Genomic DNA, 22,210 nt, shown 5'->3' with positions numbered 1-22,210 from the left:
GCGAGCTGTCAATCAATATCGACAGCCGTTCCGTCTTGTAGTGAACCCAGGAGCGACGGAGCTGCCGTCGCTCGCTGGGGCTCGCGCAGGCCGGAGCCGGCTCTGGCATGCACATGAGCAGTGAGGGACCATCAGGCCCACTGTACATAACGAAAGTGTTTCTGGTTTATGTGGAGTATAAAGAGATTTGCAGCTCTCCAAAATATTTTTATACCACTTCTGAAAACTAAGCAAAACACAACATTGACAGCATTGACCGGGTTGGGTATGAAATACCGGCAATCAGGATGCTTGCTGTCAATAGTGCCCATAGCGGCATCCCGATGCTCGGTATCCTGACAGGGGTCAGGTAATTATACTAACCCTCCCTGCTTCTCCCCCTAACCCTCCTTTCTTGCACTTTAACCCTAACCCTCCCCCCTTTGTGCTTAAACCTAACCGTCCCCCCTTAGTGCCTAACCCTAAACCGTCCCCCCAGTGGTGCCTAACCCTAAACCCCCCCCAGTGCTGCCTAACTTTAACCTTACCCCCCCAAAGCCTAACCCTAACCCCCCCGTGGTGCCTAAACCTAACCCTCCTTAGCTAACAGCTAAGACACCCTGGTGTACCTTCGATTATGGCAGCTGTCGGGATCTAGACTGGCGTTGGGATTTTGACACCTATCTTTAGTCCCAATAACCTACTATGGGATTGTGGGTATATCCAATGTACAGTATTATCAATATTAATATTTGCCATTATGCTACATCATTCACACCCTCTTATACACATCACAAACAGGCCTAACACCCAAACAGTTACCACAGGTGATGAGAGGATATTGAAAGTCATTCATAAAGCTGAAGTCACCACAACATGAGGGATAATCAGGTGTCCCAACATGTCAGTGAATGTTCCAACATGTTTTCTGCCTCCTGGTCACTTAGTCACAGGATCGATGACCGTTTATAAAAATGTTACCAAACAAGCACCTTGTAAGTCTTTTACAACTGGTTTAACCTGTTGTAAGAAGATCCACAAATGACAATTGATTTCCTGCAATGCTACTTACCTTACGGGCGGCTGACAAATCTATGCCATAAAAATGTCACTAATTGCAGATCACACAGAAAATGTTAATTCCCACACACCATGTTGTTATACATGAATCTCTAATGGGTGCATTAGACTTAAATAAACAACTACCCATTATAGTGGCTAAGGATGATTAACTAATAATACAATACTGTTTCATGACACCCTGTTCTCTCATTGGGCTCAATCCAGTTAGAGTTTGTCTCATGAAACTCGCATACATCGCACTAAAGCTCGCACCTGAGAAATACAAGATCTATTTACAAATGCCAATTTGCAGGAGTCGCGACTTTTCTACAAAATGTGTCTTGGGAGAAGTGTATAAAAAAGTGAAGAAACCATACTGGACCTTAAAAAAGTGAAAATTGAGATCGCAGCAGTTAGAACTATACACTGAAGTGGCAAAAGTCATGGGATAGATGGCTAGTATAGGACCCCCTCTAGCCCAGGGAAGTGCAGCAACTCCATGTGGCATCGATTCCATAAGTGAACAGCAGACCTTTGGAGAAATGTTGACCTATGCTGTCTGGATAGCTTCCCACAGCTCCTTGATATTTGTAGGTGCAGGATCTTGGGTGCGAATGGACCTCTCCACCATATCTCATAAATGCTCGCTGGTGAATGTGGTGGCCACAATTCGTCAGAACTCTCCAGAATGCTTGTCGAACCAGTTCTGGACAACTTGGGACCGATGACGTGGTGCACTATCATGCTGGAATATTCCATCAATGTGGGGATACATGAAGTCCACGAATGGTTGCAAATGGTCATCAAGCAATGCGACATAGCGGTTACCAGTCAATGACGTGTTCAACCGAACCAGCGGACTCAACCCATGCCACGTCAATACACCCCACACCATTATGGAACCACTACCAGTCTGCACAGTGCCTTGTTGACAACTGGGGTCCATGGCCTCATGGGGTCTGCTCCGCATCTAAACCCTACCATCAGCTCAAAACAACTGGAACAGTGGGCCTGATTCAGAGCCGCTTGTAAGCGGCTGCTCGTTCGCTCCGAGCGATGTTCGCACAACTGTGCATGCGTACGGCTCGTAATACGCATGCGCGAACCAGTCAGTGCAGTCGAAATTCATGTGCTCGCAAAATAGCGAATGCCTGACAATTTGAGTGAGAGAATGAGGTGTTTGTGGGTGGTAACAGGGGAAGGTGCTTGAAAACGGGGAGTGGTGATCCGAACGCAGGCGTGCCAAAACGGGCGTTTTAAGGGTGTGCATAATTAACAAAGCAGCGTCACCGACCACGTCACTTGGTTGTTTCTTAGCCTGAACTGTTTGCATGATTGCGGTAGGAAAATCCAACCACAAGCACATGCGAGCAGTTCAGACGCCTTTCGATGTACTCGATTAACCTAATAAATAGCGGAGATGACGTAGGATGCGAGCGGCCAGGGGGCGTTTTTATAAAAATAGCGGCCGCAGGTTTTGTTAGCTCGTTCAGACTTAGAGGCGTCAACAGATCGCAAAGAGCGAGCACTTAATTTAAATAGCCAGCCCGTTTTTCAGAACGACCATTCGCAAATAGCGTCCGGCTCTGAATCAGGCCCTGTGACTCATCGGACCTAGTCACATGTTCCAGTCCTTCAGGGTTCAATTAGCAGTATCACGAAACCAGGTGAGGCACACTGTCTAGTGTTGTAGTGTTAACAGGGACATTTGGTGAGTCCCATGGAAGCTTAAGAAAGCTTCAGTGACCTGCTGGATGTGTGTCTGCCTGTCTGGTACCTCTTGCATTGAATGTGGATGTGATTTGAGCCAGTGTCGCTTGTCTGTTACCATGGACAGTTCTGGTCAGGCGCAGCTGGGCACGATCATTAAGCACCCATAGCCAGCCACTGCTCTGTCCGCTGTGGGTGGTGATGCCTTCCATGAGGGATTCCCAGTACACATGTGATACCGTAGATCGAGGAATGTTAAATGTCCACAAAACTTCGGAAATGTAAAGTCCCACCTGTCCGGCACCCACTATCATACCAGTTCAAACTCCAATAATTCACGTCGCCTTGCCATGAGCAGCCTAGCTGGTGTTCAAACTGACTTACAAGATATCGGATTACAACTGATGCAGGTCTGGGCATTTACAATATGTCACAGTACAGTGACACCACCATTAACTTTATATACTGCTACCCCATGACTTTTGTCTATTCAGTGTATAAAAGTCTGTTAGTGGCCATAAGGAAAGTACAGAAGGTTTTTAAAAGGTGTCAAATGGCTGTTTTTGCACTTTTTAATACTGGTTGAAAAATTATAGTGTGTTTTTCATCAAAGTCTCCTCCACATACCTGTCCCACATCATTTACACCTCCACATACCTGTCCCACATCATTTACACCTCAACATACCTGTCTCACATCATTTACACCTCCACATACCTGCTCCACATCATTTACAACCTCCACATACTTGTCCCACATCATTTACACCTCCACATACCAGTCCCACATCATTTACACCTCCACATACCTGTCCCACATCATTTACACCTCCACATACCTGTCCTACATCATTTACACCTCCACATACCTGCCCCACATCATTTACACCTCCACATACCTGCCCCACATCATTTACACCTCCACATACCTGTCCTACATCATTTACACCTCCACATACCTGTCCCACATCATTTATACCTCCACATACCTACCCCACATCATTTACACCTCCACATACCTACCCCACATCATTTACACCTCCACATACCTGTCCCACATCATTTACACCTCCACATACCTGCTCCACATCATTTACACCTCCACATACCTGTCCCACATCATTTACACCTACACATACCAGTCCCACATCATTTACACCTCCACATACCTGTCCCACATCATTTACACCTCCACATACCTGTCCCACATCATTTACACCTCCACATACCTGTCCCACATCATTTATACCTCCACATACCTGTCCCACATCATTTACACCTCCACATACTTGTCCCACATCATGTACACCTCCACATACCTGCCCCACATCATTTATACCTCCACATACCTGCCCCACATCATGTACACCTCCACATACCTGCCCCACATCATTTATACCTCCACATACCTGTCCTACATCATTTACACCTCCACATACCTACCCCACATCATTTACACCTCCACATACCTGTCCCACATCATTTACACCTCCACATACCTGCTCCACATCATTTACACCTCCACATACCTGCTCCACATCATTTACACCTCCACATACCTGTCCCCCAATATTTACACCTCCACATACCTGTCCCCCAACATTTACACCTCCACGTACCTGTCCCACATCATTTACACCTCCACATACCTGTCCCACATCATTTACACCTCCACATACCTGTCCCACATCATTTACACCCATTTTTAGCTTTTTAGAGAAATTCACCTGAAAACTGACATGACTTTTTGGGTCAAATTATGCTATTTAAACCCCTCCAAGGGCATGATTATTCATTGGAAGGTGTGTACTAGAGGTTCTGCAGAGTGTCCTCAACATTTTTACCTTAAAATAAGTATCTCTACCTTTTCACCTCTTCAGGGGGCTGCACAACGCAAATTTCCTATGAAAAAGCAATGCAAGTTTGGAAATGGATTGCAAATGAACTTTGCAGTGCAAGTTCGCCATGAGAACGGCTTGTAGAACCCAACCTGCACTATTTAGTGTACACCAGTGGGTGGGGGGACTGTCATTTGGCAAAAAGGACATTACGTTACAATGCATGGGGTTATGCAGGGGTCACTGAGTGCACCTGGTTGACGTGGGGCTAGATTTATTTAGCAATGCCTTTCAGGAGGCCCTAGAGCGATGGTGGTGTTAGAGGTCGCAGGGTGGGGCTTCGGTCCCCAGCACGCTGGAGACTTTGTGTGGCTGGGAAAGTGGTGAGCAAGGCATGATATGGAATGGTATGTTGGGGGATTTCAAAAAGCCAGGCATATTCACCAGGCCGCACACCTGGCCCCAGCTTGGGACGGTTGGGCCATATGGGCTGCGTGCCAAGTAAGGGTGGCATTGCTCATGGCAGCTGGCCCCCCAGTTGGAAATTGGGGGCAGTTGCCGAGCATGCCCTGACCCACATGGTGCAAGGAAGGGCAGTTGTTGCTTATCTGTAAGGTCAGCCAGGCATGCCCCCCCATGAGAGCCTTGCCCACCAATTCTTTCCTTGCCTTACGATCTCTGGTGTGTGTATTAGCATGGTATGTACATAAATAAAGCTGTGACCCATTTTGCCCAAAACTTGTGTTGTTTCAGTTATTGGGTAGCGCAAGGTTTATTGGGGCAAAGGATGCCAAAATGGCACTGGCGTTTGCTAAGGGGAGGGGTGTGAAGCGGCCCGTGGGCCAGCGGCTCATAACCGGGGAGGACCGGCAAGGGGGTTGGTCCCCGTCTCAACATCTCAGACGACCCGCTGGCCAGTGAGACAGTGTAGCTGAGCTGAAGGGGGAAGGAGCAGAGAGTCAGTTATAAAGAGCAGACTGTAAGCTCCATGAGCAGGGCCCTCGTCCCTCATGTGCTTCACCTTCCCTCACTTATACCATCATCTCCTCCCCACTGCCTACAATGGCCCCTTTCCCTTGGGTATTATGTCTGCTGACGTAGCAATGTTTACAAACCATGTCTTGCAATGTTCTGTACTGTAAGTGACTTCGAGCCTGATTCAGCAGTGCACTGCTGATCGCAGATTCCCAATTATGCGTGTTCGCATGCAGACCCCCGTATAACTCCTCCGGGGGAGATATTAGTGAACGGGATAGGAGGTGTAGGGAGTGTTTTACCTAGTACTTCCTTCTTTTAGTAATACTACAATGTCCCTAACTTTTTAGGTCAGAGTGGCCCATTCAAAATAATAAATAATAAAAATGGATAGTCTTTACGGACAGCTATTGTGACATCCCTAGTGTCCAGATTATTACTACGAAACCATTGTGTGAATTTAGTGATGGACAATCTAGGGACAGAAGAGTATTTAACAAGGATATCTATAAGTAACAGCATTAAAATAATTTACCTGACTTCAAATATTGTTCAGATTTCTCTAGTGCAGGCAATAATTGATGAAAAACTTAAACTGCATACACACGGTACGATCTGTACCACCAACGACTTGAAAGATATTTAGTGAAGTCATCCTGTCACATCTCTGAACAGGCAAAGTTGGCAATATCGTGCATGTTGGCCTGCATGTACGGACGATCCTAGATATCGTTATCGTTCATGCGGGAATGCGCATCGTTGGTCGTTCAGTGCATAAAAATGAACGATATAGTTATCGTTCATAGATATCGTACCGTGTGTACGCACCTTTACAAAAATAATTTAAAATAAAATGTAAAACCAAATAAATTTAAAACAGTATCACATGATAAAATAGGACATAATAATTGATATGCCTAAAAATAAAGCACAAAAAAAATAAGGAAATCTCACTTAAGTTGCAACGCGTTTAACAGCATCCAGACGTTTCCTCAGGGAGTTGAACAGTGTTGCTTTACCTGAACTCCAGCCCCAGAAATATTACTCTTGTTTCTTGCTATTCTATGAGGATGGATGGGAATCCCTTTTTTTCTCCTTAGGCTAAAGGAGTAAGGGTATCCTATTGGGCACCAACCAGACACCACATTCCCTACAGCATGTACATCTTAAGGTCATTGTCCTATTATTGGGCCATTGGATCTTTGAGGCCAGCATAAAGTCCACTTTATATAAGAAAGTTTCATTCCACAGAAACTGACAACTCTAAAGATTGTAAAAGCTTCTTTCTGTCACATAAAGTACACGCCATACATATGCAATGGATTGCCACAATTCCCCTTTCTGCTGGGGCTGGGAGAACGCAGATTATCGATGTCCACGAATCGGTGGTTTTGGTCGCCAATAGGCAGGCTGGTTGTCGACAGAAAGGGAAATCGCAGCTCAGTTGCACATGGGTCCCTTAACCACTTGCTTAACATTAGTGCATGAGATGCGTCCATAGCCAGGAATGCTTTACCTGACCAGGAAATGGGGGAGGGGGGATATGTAAAAATATATAAATTAATGTACAGTGACACATGGGGAGGTGGGGGGTACTAAACAGTGGGGGCACACTGATAATGTTGGTGAGGGTGGGGGCTCGCTACTGGGATCTATTAAAACTAGTGAGTGAGGGTGATAATGCTGGGGATCTTTTGCCACTGGGGGGCTAACTCTGATGGGGGCGGGAGGTGATTTTACAATAGGGGCCTATGTGGACTCGGGGGAGAAAAATACCCTCTAAGTATGTTATATTTTAATAAAACATTTAAATATATTTTTAAAAATACATTCCAAACTTTATTAAATAATAAAATAAAAAAATTCTGACCTTTTTTTTTGGGGGGTGGGGAAATTCAGCAGCTAAGTGGTTAGCAGAGCTGTGGTATGCCAATGCTGCTTATTACAGTATAATGCTATGTAGCACTACATGACTCACACCATGGGTTTGCTTGGGAGGCATCCACCACTCTCTGGCCCTCATTCAGAGGCGCTTGCAAAATGCGAGCGGTCGCTCTGAATGTGGACGACCGCTTGTGTTTTCAAGTGCGGCCTCCTGGTCGCTAGCTAAGCTGTGGGTTACCACCCACAGCTTTAGCGACTGACCAGGTTGATGGTCGCGATGGTCAAGACCATTGCGACCATCGGGGCTTGCGACGAGACCCTAAGGTTGGGTCTCGGCAACCGCAAGCCCCAGGGAGCTTCCTGCTCTGATCGAGCAGAAAGCTCCCCACTGACATCACTGCTGATGTCAGTGCGGCCGCCCACAAAACAGCAAGGGGTTCGCCTCCATTTGTGAAACCACCCCCCTGCCACGCCTACAAAACGGGGCAAGCTGTCGATCAACATCGACAGCCACCCCTTTTGTAGTGAGCTCCGGACAGAGAGAATTTCTCTCTCGCTCCGGGGCTTGCGCAAGCGCAGTGCGGCCGCTGCACGTGCGCAGGGCCTAAACGTCGACCCGCTTGTGAGTGCTCAGCATTTGCGAGCGGGTCTGAATGAGGTCCTCTATGTGAAAGTCCCTGCAGTCAGTGTATCCATGGAGGCCAATCTGAGAAGAGGACTGAGGGATCTCTGTAAATGCAAAGTGCAATTTCTGTAAAGTCCTCTATAATGTAAAGCCCAGTAGCTTTCCCAATACATTAATCGTAAAACAAAGTCTGTTGGTATCTAAATCTGTGCGCTTGTAGAGATCCGGGCAGGGGCGTATCTATAATGGGTGCAAGGTATGCGGTGCACACGGGTCCAGGGGAGCCCACGCCGCATACCCTGCACCCATAGTCTTATACTTACCTGTCCGTAGTACTGCTCTGCAAAGCCGCGCTGCAGAGCAATAAGATCACCGGGAAAATGGCGGCGGACACGATGGCCGCGATGGTCTTGACCATCACGACCATCAACCTGGCCGCTCGCTATAACTGTGGGTGGTCACCCACAGCTATGCGAGTGGCCAGGAGGCTGCTCCAAAAAAAACAAACACCCGGATTCAGAGCGAGCGCTATTTCAGAGCGTCCATCTCAGAATCAGGCCCTGAGTCTGCAGATGGGCCTCCTCCCTTTAAACGCCCCTGGATCCAGGTAAATAGAAATGTGGGTGCTTTAAAAATCCATTAGACTTTTCTTCCTTGCCTTTTTCATAATCACATTTCATGGTCTTTTTAAGTCTGCTCCATTTAGTAAGGGACCTATATGCCTGGGTTAAGCTAGCTACGCAATGTCAGATTTTTTTTATTGGGATGAGAAACGGGGCGATTTTTTGGCAAATTGCCAGCCCCAATATCTGTGCTACACATTATAACATTTTTTATTAGAAGCTGCTGATTTTCCACCACACCACACTGATTTTGCATATGTCCACACAAAATGAGGGTGACATAGCGACAGGAAAACATAGGAAATATCAACAGATTATCGAAAATGCACACACTGCTCGATATCGGGAAATTGAGACCGGGATATTCGTGACTTGGCGAAACGCCAAAATGCTCATTCATACACACTATACAATAAATCAGGCCGATCACCCCATTATTGTCAAATCAGCCCAATAATTGTATAGTGTGTAGCTTGCTTTAGATGCATGTCAGTGTCCAATAAAGTTGCTTTCAAATCATTAACCATCATTTCCTCTAGGAGACCTTTATCCAAATATAATTTCAGCAATTTCTATGTTCAATTCATCTAAGTTGAACTGCAGGTCATCTAGCCGCTTGTTCCTCTCAGTAGTTAGGACTCCTATTCCATTAAAGGATTGTTCAACTGATGTCTGTAAGTAAAGTTATCATAGCTCTAATGTCTGTATAGTAACCCACCAGAGGTTTTGGGTGGCCTGCATTTTATAGTGGTCTCCACAACAGAATTGGTACTGAATGGTATGATACCACTAGTATGCATTGTGTTTTGACTACTGGTCCTGAAAAAGTTACTCTATAGAGAAAAATCTCTGTGTTATATAGAGACCACTGGAATGCTTTCTGTTTAATGTGGATGTGACTACAATGCTATCATTATTTTATAATATTTATTAAGATGTTGTCTATCTATTGTGTATTGGTACTCTCTGTATTCTGTACTGATCACTAAGGTGCCCTCTGTATTGTATATTGATCACTATAATGCTATCTGTATTATATTGATGTCACACACGTTTTCTGAGTTGTATAGAGATCACGAAAATGTTGTCTGTATTATATAAAGACCACTAGAGTGTTCTAGATATTGTATTTAGTTTATTACAATGTTTTCAGTATTGTATACAAAATACTATTAATATTGTAAATCTGTCACTAGATTGCTCTGTGCATTCTAAATTCTGTTTTGTATATACAGTAGATCAATATAATGCTGTCTATAATGTATTGAGGTCACTAGAATGCTGTCTGTATAGTATAGAGGTCAATAGAATGCTCAGTGTGTTGCAAAAAGATCACTTTAATGCCTTGTTTATTGTATATAGGCCATTAGAGTGCTCTATTTAATGTATGCATGTCACTATAATAGTAGTCAGATAGGGCTGGTAGGTATTGTATTTGATTCTTCTCTTTGACATAACAATTTGTCATATATTACCTACATAATCCACACCCACATTATACAAAATATGCCCGCACACACATGCCCATTTCTCCACATGTTGGTAGAAAACCCTAGTCCATTTGCTTGTGTTTGTTTCTCCAAAGCCAAAAGTTGCAGCCACAGAGCTGTTAAGCATCTACTTAAGAAATTAAAACATCTAATTTGAAAAAACAATGTTGTCGTAGCAGCAATAATATTTCTTCTGCTGTCATCAACATATAATAATGGAAATGCTGCCACCCTTCTCACAGGTCATATAAGACAGGAAGATTATTTCATCCAGTTCCACTGGGAAAGTTTTTAGCTCGAAGTTTTTACGCTTCCTTAATTCTAATGTTAAAATAAGTGTAGCACAATTCTATAACAAATACATTGCAGTTGTTTTACAAATATTTTGTGGTTTGAGTAAATAACATTGATTGAAAATATAAATCTGCAGGTTATACTATAAATATTGCCCCGGTTTAGAGGCCAAAACAGGATTATTATAATTTACCTTCTAAAAGCCGGTTAATTATCAAACTGAAACTTAACTCTGTTACCGCATTAATTACTTTGTGAACAGTCAAGTTAGGCTTTGAAAATAGCTCTGTAAATTGGATTGTGTATATCTGAAGTGTATAACTTGAAATTGCTAAAGATGGTCACAGATAGGCCTATAAAAACTAAGTGACCCCATGCAGAGTAGTCAGGCAATAACCACACAAACAATGATACAGATAACCTTATACAAATTTTACCATCATACCAGTAAAACAACAAATCCCCGTCAGGGGGTAAATTTTGCCAATGTGCATTTTTTTCATTTGAAAACGATGCACATTGGTTTGGAGCAATCTCTTATCCATCAAGACCGCTCCTGATTTACTGGCCATTGGTTAAGTAGGTGGGCACCCAGATAGTAACTCATTTCACAACATAGGCTCTGTTGAGGGGTCTTATTTATTTATTTTTATTATTTTGATTAATACATGTATTGCATTGGATCAAGACAATATGAAGATTGAAAGTAACTATATATTACAACCACTACAGACAAATAATGAGGCAATAGGGGCTGGCTGGCAACATTATATAATAAATATATGGGGCATAATAAATATTTAAAGTATTTTGGGGGCATTATTAGTATTTAATATATATTGGGGGTCATAAAAATATTTTAAATATAAAGGGGGTCATAAAATATATTTTCAATATAAAGGGGACCACAATAAATATTTAATATATAAAATGGTGCCATAATAAATATGTTATATATTGTGGTGAGAGGGGTTGTCTGTCACCTGAATTACCCACATTCTGGTGGAATCAGCTCCCTGCAAGGGAGGCTGGAGTGAAACCTGTGCGTTCTGCATTACACAGACCCAGCTGGAATAATCACTGGAGCACAGGAAGGGTTTAAACTCCCAAACACCTGTTGCTCCTTGTTCCCTGCAATGGTTGTCTCACCACAGTCATAGAGTGTCCTAATAGACAGCAACATGGTTAGGCATACCGCGGCTCAGTGGTGCAGTTTGTCAGCTGGAGTTGCGGACACCGTCCAGGCAGGGAGAACCTCCAATTCCTGCAGGTAATAGAATCAGGCTGGAATCGGGAGACACCTTATTGTCTTTATAGGAATCAAAGTACTGGTTTTGAAAATAGGAGCCGCTATATCAACTGATGTTATCATGCAGGTGTCTACACTAGAGATCTTTAAGATATGACATTTTGTATCTGAATGGGACATTGTTGCAGTATAAGTTACCACTGTGTGTTTATAATTACACTTTTATTTGGCTGCTACCTAAGATTTAAAAACTAATCTGTTATCTAGAAATTAGTTATTTTTATTTGTCTTTTTAATAAATTATTCATTAAATATATTTGCTTGTTTTGACTAGGACACGCCAGCGCAGTACCTCCTATTTTGGGATGCTGGCATACCTCCTTTTTACTGCTGCAGAGTGCCTCAAACCTAACTGATCCACACAGGTCTAGTATTTGCTTATCTTTTTGCATGAAGAAGACACGCCTGGAAAGGTGGTTCGGAAGGCTGAAGGGTGTCAGCCGTCACCAAGGAATATGTGTAAAGGGGGGGAGAAATGTGTGGTGAGGGTTGTCTCTCATCAGAATTACCCACATTCTGGTGGTTGTATCAGGCTCCTTCCAAGGGAAGCTGGAGTGAAACCTGTGCGTTCTGCATTAGCAGTGGAGGTGTGGAATTCCAGGTTTTCACATTCACACAGACCCAGCTGGAATAATCACTGGAGCACAGGAAGGGTTTCAACTCCCACACACCTGATGCTCCTTGCTCCTGATGCTGAACAATTTGGCCAGGTGATAGGCATGGGGTGGTGGTTAGCATTAAGGTGCCAGGACCTGGAGGGTCCACAGACATTAGTGCAAGGAGTGCTGGGACATTTACTTTTATGTTTATTTGCTAATTTTCTGTTATGTGCCTGTGTGTATCCAGCCCTATGCTCACGTACACTAAGGTGCAGTGTCTGCTACCATTAAAAGCCACTGTTTTACCAAGTACCTGCCTGCCTGGAGTTTTCATTTCTATACCCAGTGTTACAATATTAAAAAGGGCCATTGTAAATACTTTAAATATAAAATGTGCAAACTTTATTATATTTTTCCAATACTTGGGGTACAGATTTATTTTGAAATAATACAGGGGTGATGTGAAGAGGCAAAAAGAGGGTTTTTTTAAACTTTTTTTTATTAACACAGGCTGACAGGCAATATAGCTGAAAGTTTTGGCAGTTTCAGCTATTTTACCTGTCACACCAAATTATATCCAGCAAATTGTATTATTTATATGTAAAAATGTCAGCAATTTATGATGAGTTGTGATTGAAAATGATGGTTTTACTGAGATTTTCCCCAAGTTTGTTGTAATGAATTGGGTGGTTTGCAAACCCAAATAAACTCTAGAAAGCTGTGATTTCACAAAATTGCCCTCAGATGGCCAGCACTAGAGGTAAAATGGACAGAATACTTTATTTGTGTTCACAGTTTTCTGCGAGATAGGTGAATTAGGATTTTTGTTTTTGAAACAATAAAAATACAAGAAATATTTATAATCAGAACAGTATTATTATATACTTGCAATTTTAATAAGTCTGTTATATATAACTATATACTTTTAAATTACCATGATAATAGATCGTAGAAAGAAAATGTTTTATTTTTTTTTCATATAAGCCATACTCTGAATCATAAATGTGTTCCAAATATTAATTTAGCAATTCAGTAATAATCTAAAACAAATATATCAAAAGTCAATTTGATTACTAAATTAAAATAACTGACATTCCTTCATTTATTGCAGATCTTGAATTTATTTACAGTATGTGCAATTTAATCCGCATGGATTGGGAAACCGGTGTTTGGGAAATGCTGCCAATAAATGAATATAAACTGTAATAATGTAAATAAACAAAAAAAAATATTTTAGTAACTATAAATTTGTCATATTTTATGGAGCGTACACACGGTCAGATTTGTCAGACTTGTCAGATTTGTCAGATGAACGATTGAACGATTAAACGATCTGAACGATTTGAACGATTTTAACATAGTTTTGAACGATTTGAACGATTTGAACGATTGAACGATTTTTGACTGCATTAAAATGAATGGAATCGTCCAAGTCTGACTGCAAACCCATCAGATGTCAGAAATCGTTATCTGACCATCGGGAACGCGCATCGTTGATCGTCCATCGTTCAGGCATGTCAGATATGAACGATTTTCCTTCAGATATGAACGACTGAACGATTTTTAAATCGTTATCGTTCATATCTGAAGGAAAAATCTGATCGTGTGTATGCACCATAAAATAAGTGAACTCTGTACATGTTCTTTACATAATAAGCAGGACATTGTCCTGCAACATGATATCTTAATTTTGTAAGTGAATGCAAAACACTTTGCTTCACGTATTATTTATTTATTAATAGTCTTTTATAGAGCACCGACATATTGTGCAGTGCTTTGCAGAGAATACTCATTCACATTAGTCCCTGCCCCAGGGGAGTTTACAGTCTATGGGCCTGATTCAGCAAGGATCGCAACTGCTAAAGCGTATGCAGACGGCAAATTGTTCTCACTGCGTATGCATCGCAGTGTGCAAAGGCACCACTGCAATCGGGTCTGCGATCGCAGTGACTACGCAGACACATCGCAGAGTGATTGACAGGAAGTACCGCTTGGTGGTGGTGACGGGGAGTGGTCGGAGATACGCAGGCGTGCCAGTGCGTTTGAATGCCATTGCAGGGGCGTGCATAAATTAGCCAATGAGATGGCCTATGCAGCTTGAGCTCTCACTGTGTGCAAGAAAGTTAGCAATTTAGTGGTAGGGTCCAGGGGCTGGCTGGCAACTTTCAGCCTGGGGGGCAAACAAGGGCAAGTGGTCCAGATTTTCTACCAGCGAATGCAATTTTAAAATGGGCGTGACAATAATGTTGGGGGTGTGGTTTGCGTAATGTGCCGCTGCAGAGCAGAAAATATTTTATTTTTTTGTTTTTTGCAGGGGTCCTATCCTATATGTGATAGCTATCTATGGGATGGGATGAAATATATTGCAGCTGTCCAGTATGTTTGTTACTTATGTACCATGCACATTGACATTTACGTAGGGGGAAAATTTAGTAATTATTTAGGTGACATGCACATGTGCAAGTACAACCTACATAAATATCAATGTGCATGATATATAAGTAACAAAAACATAAGACACCTACACTATATATCATTCCATCGCCTAAATAATTACATATAGTATAGGAGGACCCCTGCAATATATAATAGTGAAGTGTCCTATGTGTTTGTTACTAATATAAAATATGCTTGCAGTGGCACTTACGTTGCACTTGCGTGTGTAGTAATTCTTTAGGTGACATTCACATGTATATGTCACCTAAATTAATATATGTGCAAGTGCAACATAAATGTATGATATTTTATATAATTAGTAAACACATAGGACCCCAGCAGTATTTATAATACATACAGTATACACAGGGCTGGCAACAGAAACCTTGGGGCCCGGTACACTAATATCTCTGGGGCCCCCAACCCCCCCCCCCCTTCCTCGGGATCCCGGCGGTCAGAATCCCGACGCCGGCATCCTGACAGGGTTAGTATATCGATACCCGTCGGTCGGTATCCTAACCCTCCCCCTTCTCCTTCCTCCCTGATGCCTAAACCTTACCGTCCCCCCTAATGCCTAACCCTAACCCCCCCAAGTGGTGCCTAACCCCCCCCACTGTGGTTTCTAAAACTAACCCTCCCTGCCCGCGACTTACAACTAAGGCGCCCTGCTATACCTACAGGATTCCAGCGTCGGTATCTAAACTAGCGTCAGAATTTTGACGCCTATGTTTAGTTCCAGGTTGGGACTACGACACTGGGATTTATTAGCTGGCAAACTGACTGTATCCTCTCTATCTAGCTCATGTATAAGTTAGTGTAAAAAATAAAAAATACGGTGTGTGTGTGTGTGTGTGTATATATATATATATATATATATATATATATATATATATATATTCATATATACTTACACACACACACACACACAGCAAGAATGGCGGCACTCAGTGTTTACAGAAATACTCTAATATATATATATATATATATATATATACACACACACATACATACATATGTATACACACACATACATACATATATATGATACAACATTACAATGACAATTACTTACCTGACCTGGGAGACTTTACCACTTAAAGAAGAGGACTTGGAGTGTGTGGGTGAGGGAGATCGGGGGAGGGGGGGTATGCAGCCCATTGCCCTAATATAAAATAAACGTGAGACAGTGACACGCTCAAGTGCCACTGCCCCCCTTACGGTTGATGCTAGATCCCCTGCCCTTACCTGTTTGCCGTGCATGGATGCCGTGTAGCTGCTGCTGGAGTCCACCGGACATGGATGGGGGCGGAGCCATGAGTTGTGGCTCACAAGCTCCGCAAAGGCCCATGGGGAGAGCTGCTGCGGCTGGGCATGCGCGGCAGCCCTCCCACGGCCATTTTAGTATAGGGAAGCCTGGAGCCAGGACTCCGATGCCCGATCAGAGCTCCGATCGAGTAGCTGCGGCCGGGTAGGTAGTGTGGGGCGGCCTGGCATAGGGGGACATGATGGGACTGGCCCATCGCCGGTGGCCCAATCTTCTCTCAAGCTGCGTAGGGAGCTGGAGCATCCGCTGCCTGCCTGCTGGAGCCTTGCGGCCCGGGAATATTAAAATTGTACCGGCCTGGGGGGCAGATGGCACCCTTCCCCCCGGCCCAGCCCGCCACTGGTAGGGTCAGACCTGCCTTAAATGTGCGAGTGACACCGATGTACTTCGATGTTACTGATGTTTTTGCTGGATTGCCAGGTATTACAGATGTGCTAGAGGGGAAGTGGACATCTACATGTCAGTGAGAGTGCTTTTTGATTGCAATAATTAGCATACTTTCGCAGCAGAACTGCATGCGCGATTGCTACCGTGACAGCAATAGCGATCCTTGCTGAATCAGGCTCTATATTCCCTACCATACAGACACACTAAGGTTATCTTTTACCACAATCTTTGGTTTGTAGGAGGAAACTTGTACAAACATGGTGAGCATAGGCATCTTTATAATGGGGGCACAGACCGCACACCCTGCACCCATAGTTAAAAATACTTAACCGCAGATTCCGATGTGCTGCTCCGCACAAGAATCACTGGGAAAATGGCGGTGGCCATTTTCATGGTGATCTGCGCATGCACAGACAAGATGTCCCTGGGAAAATAGGAGCGGGCGCCATTTTCCCGGAGACCAAAGTATGCGCAGTAGATTCTGGCATGAATACAGAACTACAAACGGCGGCTGCACACTGGCCCCCTCCTCTCTTAAAACGCCACTGATGGTGAGAACATACAAACTCCACACTAATAGCACCCGATCCATAACACCAAGGCTGTGAGCCAGACATGCACTTGCATTTAGCAAACAACATTCCCAGTCATAAAGCTCCATAATGAAAATGTGATTATATCTTATATATTGACATGACCACTAACACATACAGTCAGGTGCATAAATATTGGGACATTGACAGAATTTTCACCTGTTTTGGATGTAATTACCCTCAAATTAAATCTGAAAGTCTGCAGTTAAAGCACATCTTGTTTGTTTCATTTCAAAATCATTGTGGTGGTGAATAGAGGCCAAAATATGAAAATTCTGTCAATGTCCCAATATTTATGCACCTGACTGTATATTGTATTAGTCCATTTTTTATGTCACAATACATCCTGATCTCACTATGCTGGGCTAATCTCATTATAATGTCAAACATATTCAGTTAAAATCCTATTGCTTTAAAATCCATGGAAAGTACATTGAAGCTTTGCTTTAATCAGCAATGATCAGGTGTGTATTTCCTATTACAGGATTACAATGTAATCTATGTATAAATAGCTGTTAAGTCATTAATGAATGCCTACTGACATGGCCCACTTAACCCTTGATCAGGAATGACAGTTTCATGACTATTATAGATTCTCACCATAGTATTCAAGCCCATAGATACTACAGCACAGATTGGCAGGAGTCTACTGGATCACGCTAAACAAACTACTGAAAAATAAACAAAGCTTTTAGAAGTAGGCGCTCTCATAGGTGAAACTAGACATTGGTAATGGGTGGTCCCAGTTCCAACCCCTCACCAGAACTTATGTCACCTTCAGTGTTGCCTATGGAGCATCCAAAAAATAGGTGTGGTTACTCATCACGAGTGGCGTAGTCATTTGAAATGGCACTCCACAATAGAGCTTCCAACTCACATTACACCACACAGTAGTGCCCCTTATTCACATTATGCCACATAACTCCACACAGTAGTGCCCACAATGCCACACAGTAATGTCCATTATTCACATTATGCTACACAGTAGGGCCCCTTATACATATTATGCCACACAGTAATGCCCCTTATTCACATTACGCCACACAGTAGCATGCTTAGTGCACACTATGCAACACAGCAGTACCCTTATTGCACATTACGCCACACATGAGTACGCTTATTGCACACTATGCAACACGCAGTACCCTTATTGCACATTATGCCACACAGTAGTACCCTTTATTCATTTTATGCCACACAGCAGTAACCTTATTGCACATTATGCCACACAGTAATGCCCCATATTCACATTATGCCACACAGTAGTATCCTTATTACTTACATTATGCCACAAAGTAGTTCCCCTTATTCACATTATGCCACACAGTAGTACCCTTATTGTACATTATGTCACAAAGCAGTACCCTTATTCACGTTATGCAACACATTAGTTCCCCTTATTCATTTTATGCCATTTATCCCAACCCCTCCATATGAAGCCGCGATTCTTAGCAATTATCTCCCCATCCTGCCCACTTCACTAGGCAGTGGGTGGGATAAAGAGATTCAGACACTCTTGCAGAAAATTCACGAGACTCCACAGCTTCAGAGAGAGTAGGTAAGAACTGATGTTGGAACAGTATAACTGCTATAAGGCACAGTCTAACGGCTATGAGAGAAAGCAGTGGTCTACCTGCTCTGGCCTGGTGTGAATGAAATAGAAAACATTACACATGTGAGAGGTCTTGTTACCTTACTTATTGAACCACCCTCGTGTATAGCCATATACCATGAGGCTCTACATTGCATTCATTCAGCATTGTTACCTACTAACCATTGTGCCAGATGCTAACCGTTAGACCTAGTACCTGGCATTTATAACAGCATTATATAATGTGATATATGGAGATATCTGCTGCATTTACTCCATGGTAAATTCGAGGGATAATTAATATTTGCGGGTATTCCTCGAAACAGCTGTTTTCAGGGAATATCTTGCCAATTTTATTATATAACTTGACCCCATTGAGTGAATTATCATTGTGAAGCAAAACTCACAGATATATTGGTAAGCACAATATGCACTGGAACTTTTTGGATACACATTGTTTAAAAATAATACACTATATTAGGCGCTCCTTTCACTCTTCACCCTTTCAGAATTGGTTACAGCAGGCATACAACACTGGGAGTGAGCTGCCCCCAAGAAACACAAGGGAATGTAATTTAATTTATGGTTTGAATAGCTTTATATTATATGTCACATCAACCCCTCTAAAATATACACTATCAAACTGCTCATCTTCCATCACTGTATGACAGAGTTTCCCAAACTCCGCCATAACAATCCAGGTTTTAAGGATATCCTGCTTGAGTCCAGATGGTAAAATCAAATTGACTGAGGTACTAATTAAGTTTCCTGTGCTCAAGCATGGATAACCTCAAAATGTGGATGTAATGGCGGAGTTTGGGAACCTCTGCTGCATGGGATATGTGTGAATGTGTTAACTCTTTTACATGAGGCAACTAACTTGTATCTTAGAATTAGTGGTCCTTTAAATAAAAGAAAGCAGTGTGCTGTTCATTTCCAAGTCACTTTAAATGACGTTATCCTGATGCATGAGATCTGTGTGAACAGTTTTGTCAGTACACTTTTAGCTTCTATTAATAAGAGCCAGGATCAATACTAGACACAGAGCTTACACCACTTCAGACTATAGCCCTCAGTCAGCAGTGCACTGCTGAACGCAGATTCCCAATAATTGGGAATCTGCGCGTGGCAGGACCCGTTCTGTGCATGTGCATTACATAGTGTTCACTCTAGCTCTGGCGGCAGACAGGGCACCGGAGCTAGAGAGGGCACCTCTGTGCGCACAAACCTGAAAAGGGGGCGTGTCTAAGATGCGTCACCTTATCATCACTCTTGGGGGCGTGTCCTGCACGTACGGACACGCCAGGCAGCCCCCAAGCGCTGCTGAAAGGTAGACTAGATGCCGGGCGCATGCGCCCAGCGTCTATTCACCGGCGGTGACCGGGTCACCGCACATTTCCCCACCTGTGGGACACTGCAACCCGCAGGTGTAGACGGCACCCACAGGTGCGATGCGCGGTGAGGGCAGGGCGCTTTTTGCCCCCCAGAAGGAGGACAGGGCGCTTTTTCCCTCCAGAAAGAGGGCAGGGAGCAGCGCCCTGCTAATACAGCCTAGCGGGAATGCTACATTACGGGTCCTGCAGGATTGTAGGCAGAGTGTCAGAAGATTGTCAGTGATTGACAGTCTTTCCATTTGGGGGCAGGTGGGAGGTGAGAGGCCAGGATCTCCGTCTAGCTGACAAGAATTTCCTGGCCTCTTTCCCTCATCTGCGATGGCCGGCCTGCATGACCCCATGGTCACTCAGCCGGCCAGTGGACACGATGTTCCGATGCGGTGTCCATGGATGTAGCACGGAACATGAATGCATGCAGAAGGCATGATGCCTCCTGCTGCATTACCATAATTGCAAAGACAGAATCGCAAAGCTGTCCCAGCCAGTAGCAGGTGCCCCATGCCTCAGTGCCTTCCACAGACCGTCGGCCCTAGGTGGGCTTGGATGCCCCAAGGCATTTGCTTTGTTTGCCTATGCCTAGAGCAGGCTCTGGGTGCACAGGTAACAATTTACTCTATAACCTACAGCAACCAATCAGATTCTGATTATGTGTAATACAGGTGATGCAGGGCACATACATATAGTACAAAAGGGAGCCACTATATCACACATTTTAATACATATCTTTTTGTGCAATATAGGTGAGAAAACAAAGTAATTTAGGGATGATAAAGGATGCTATTACCAGCATTCCAACACCGTGACAATGCGTTCACTTATTCACCACATACATAACCAGTAGTGCATTCACAGCATGCCTTCATTCCAGATTATGCCAGCCATTTGCAGATTTGTGGGTATGAATCGGTTGCCAGTCCACCTGACTACTACTATAGGATAACCACTTTCTATAACTTTTAATTTTCTTGCTAGAATACTGCCCGGACTCACCACATTTATGTCCTAAATGAAAGACAAGTGAGGGGGTAATGGAACGGTCTTTATTACATATGCCAATCTTCTGTGTTTTAATGATTTTATTACATTGGTTTAAGTGTTCCTAGAAATGTGCAATACACCTGGAATATGAAAAAGGCACAGATGGTAAAAAAAGCCTGAGGCCTGGCTTTCAGCACATCCGCAGACATGTACAAATCAAGTATTGCAGAAACAAAATGCTCTATGGCTGTCCACCGAATACAAACCTCCCACATGGACCTTCTTCAACCACAAATTCTCAGATAATCTTGTAATGGGAAATCAAGTATCTCTTTGCATGTGATAGTACTGTAGTAACATTAAGCAAAATCCCACTCAGCAAGGGACAACCTATGCAGAGACTAACATCTTGGTCAGCAATATGTGTTCTTCACCCTAAAACCATTATACTTTAATTTTGCAAAAATAGGTGTATTTGTAATTATCAATGCACCAGTTTCCATAAAAGGCCCAGCATATGTCAAACAGCTATTTTGTTATTGTGTGTTAGTAGCACCTATACTACAACAAATCAATTTCAAACTCCTCTAACTCACTTACAAAGCCCTCAACCACTACATCTCAAACCTCTTTTCCACTCACACTGCCCCTCACCCGCTTACTTCAATCAACGACTGTCTACTTTCCTCCTTAATGGCCACTTTCTAAGGGCTATTTCACACACACCGGTTTTGACCGGCCGGCAAACAAAACGGCCGTTTTTTTTGCCGTGTATAAATTTTAGTGAACTATGTAAATAGATGGATCCTTTCAGACGGCACGGACACGGCACGGTGGCCGTGTTACAGCCGGGAATATCCACTGACAAGGACGGCTGCTGGGCTGTGTCCGTGCCACCACTGCAAGTCAGTGAAGTACATGTTGCTATGTTTGCTCTCACACACACACACACCGGCTTTTCTGAGCTTGTACTCGCCCACAACTCCATCTTTTCCAAGTGTTGTGGTACCTGAGTGTCAACATGACTGTCAACTGTGACATAGATACTGAGAGGCTGATATCATTAGTAGAATCCAGATCAGTTTTATGGGACAAAACAGAAGATATTTAGAATGATAGA

General features: G+C 43.4%; 1 protein-coding gene across 5 annotated transcripts in view; it reads right to left on the bottom strand.

The window, feature by feature from the left end:
- Positions 1–22,210, bottom strand: part of CCDC92 (coiled-coil domain containing 92) — a 66,007-nt gene that overhangs the window by 31,346 nt on the left and 12,451 nt on the right. Inside the window, exon 1 of one of the 5 annotated variants that reach the window (XM_088482174.1) lies at positions 12,302–12,345. The exons of 2 other annotated variants lie outside the window; for them this stretch is intronic. The gene's annotated coding sequence lies outside the window, so the exon portion shown is untranslated. Of the gene's footprint in view, positions 1–11,674; positions 11,759–12,105; positions 12,215–12,301; positions 12,346–22,210 lie in introns of those variants that run through there. 2 more of the 5 variants (XM_088482172.1, XM_088482171.1) reach the window with 2 other exon arrangements.

This window comes from Taudactylus pleione, unplaced genomic scaffold (genome assembly GCF_031769625.1).
Source record: "Taudactylus pleione unplaced genomic scaffold, aTauple2 ptg000282l, whole genome shotgun sequence".
Lineage (NCBI taxonomy): Eukaryota > Metazoa > Chordata > Amphibia > Anura > Myobatrachidae > Taudactylus > Taudactylus pleione.
This window is presented reverse-complemented; position numbering and strand designations above follow the sequence as displayed.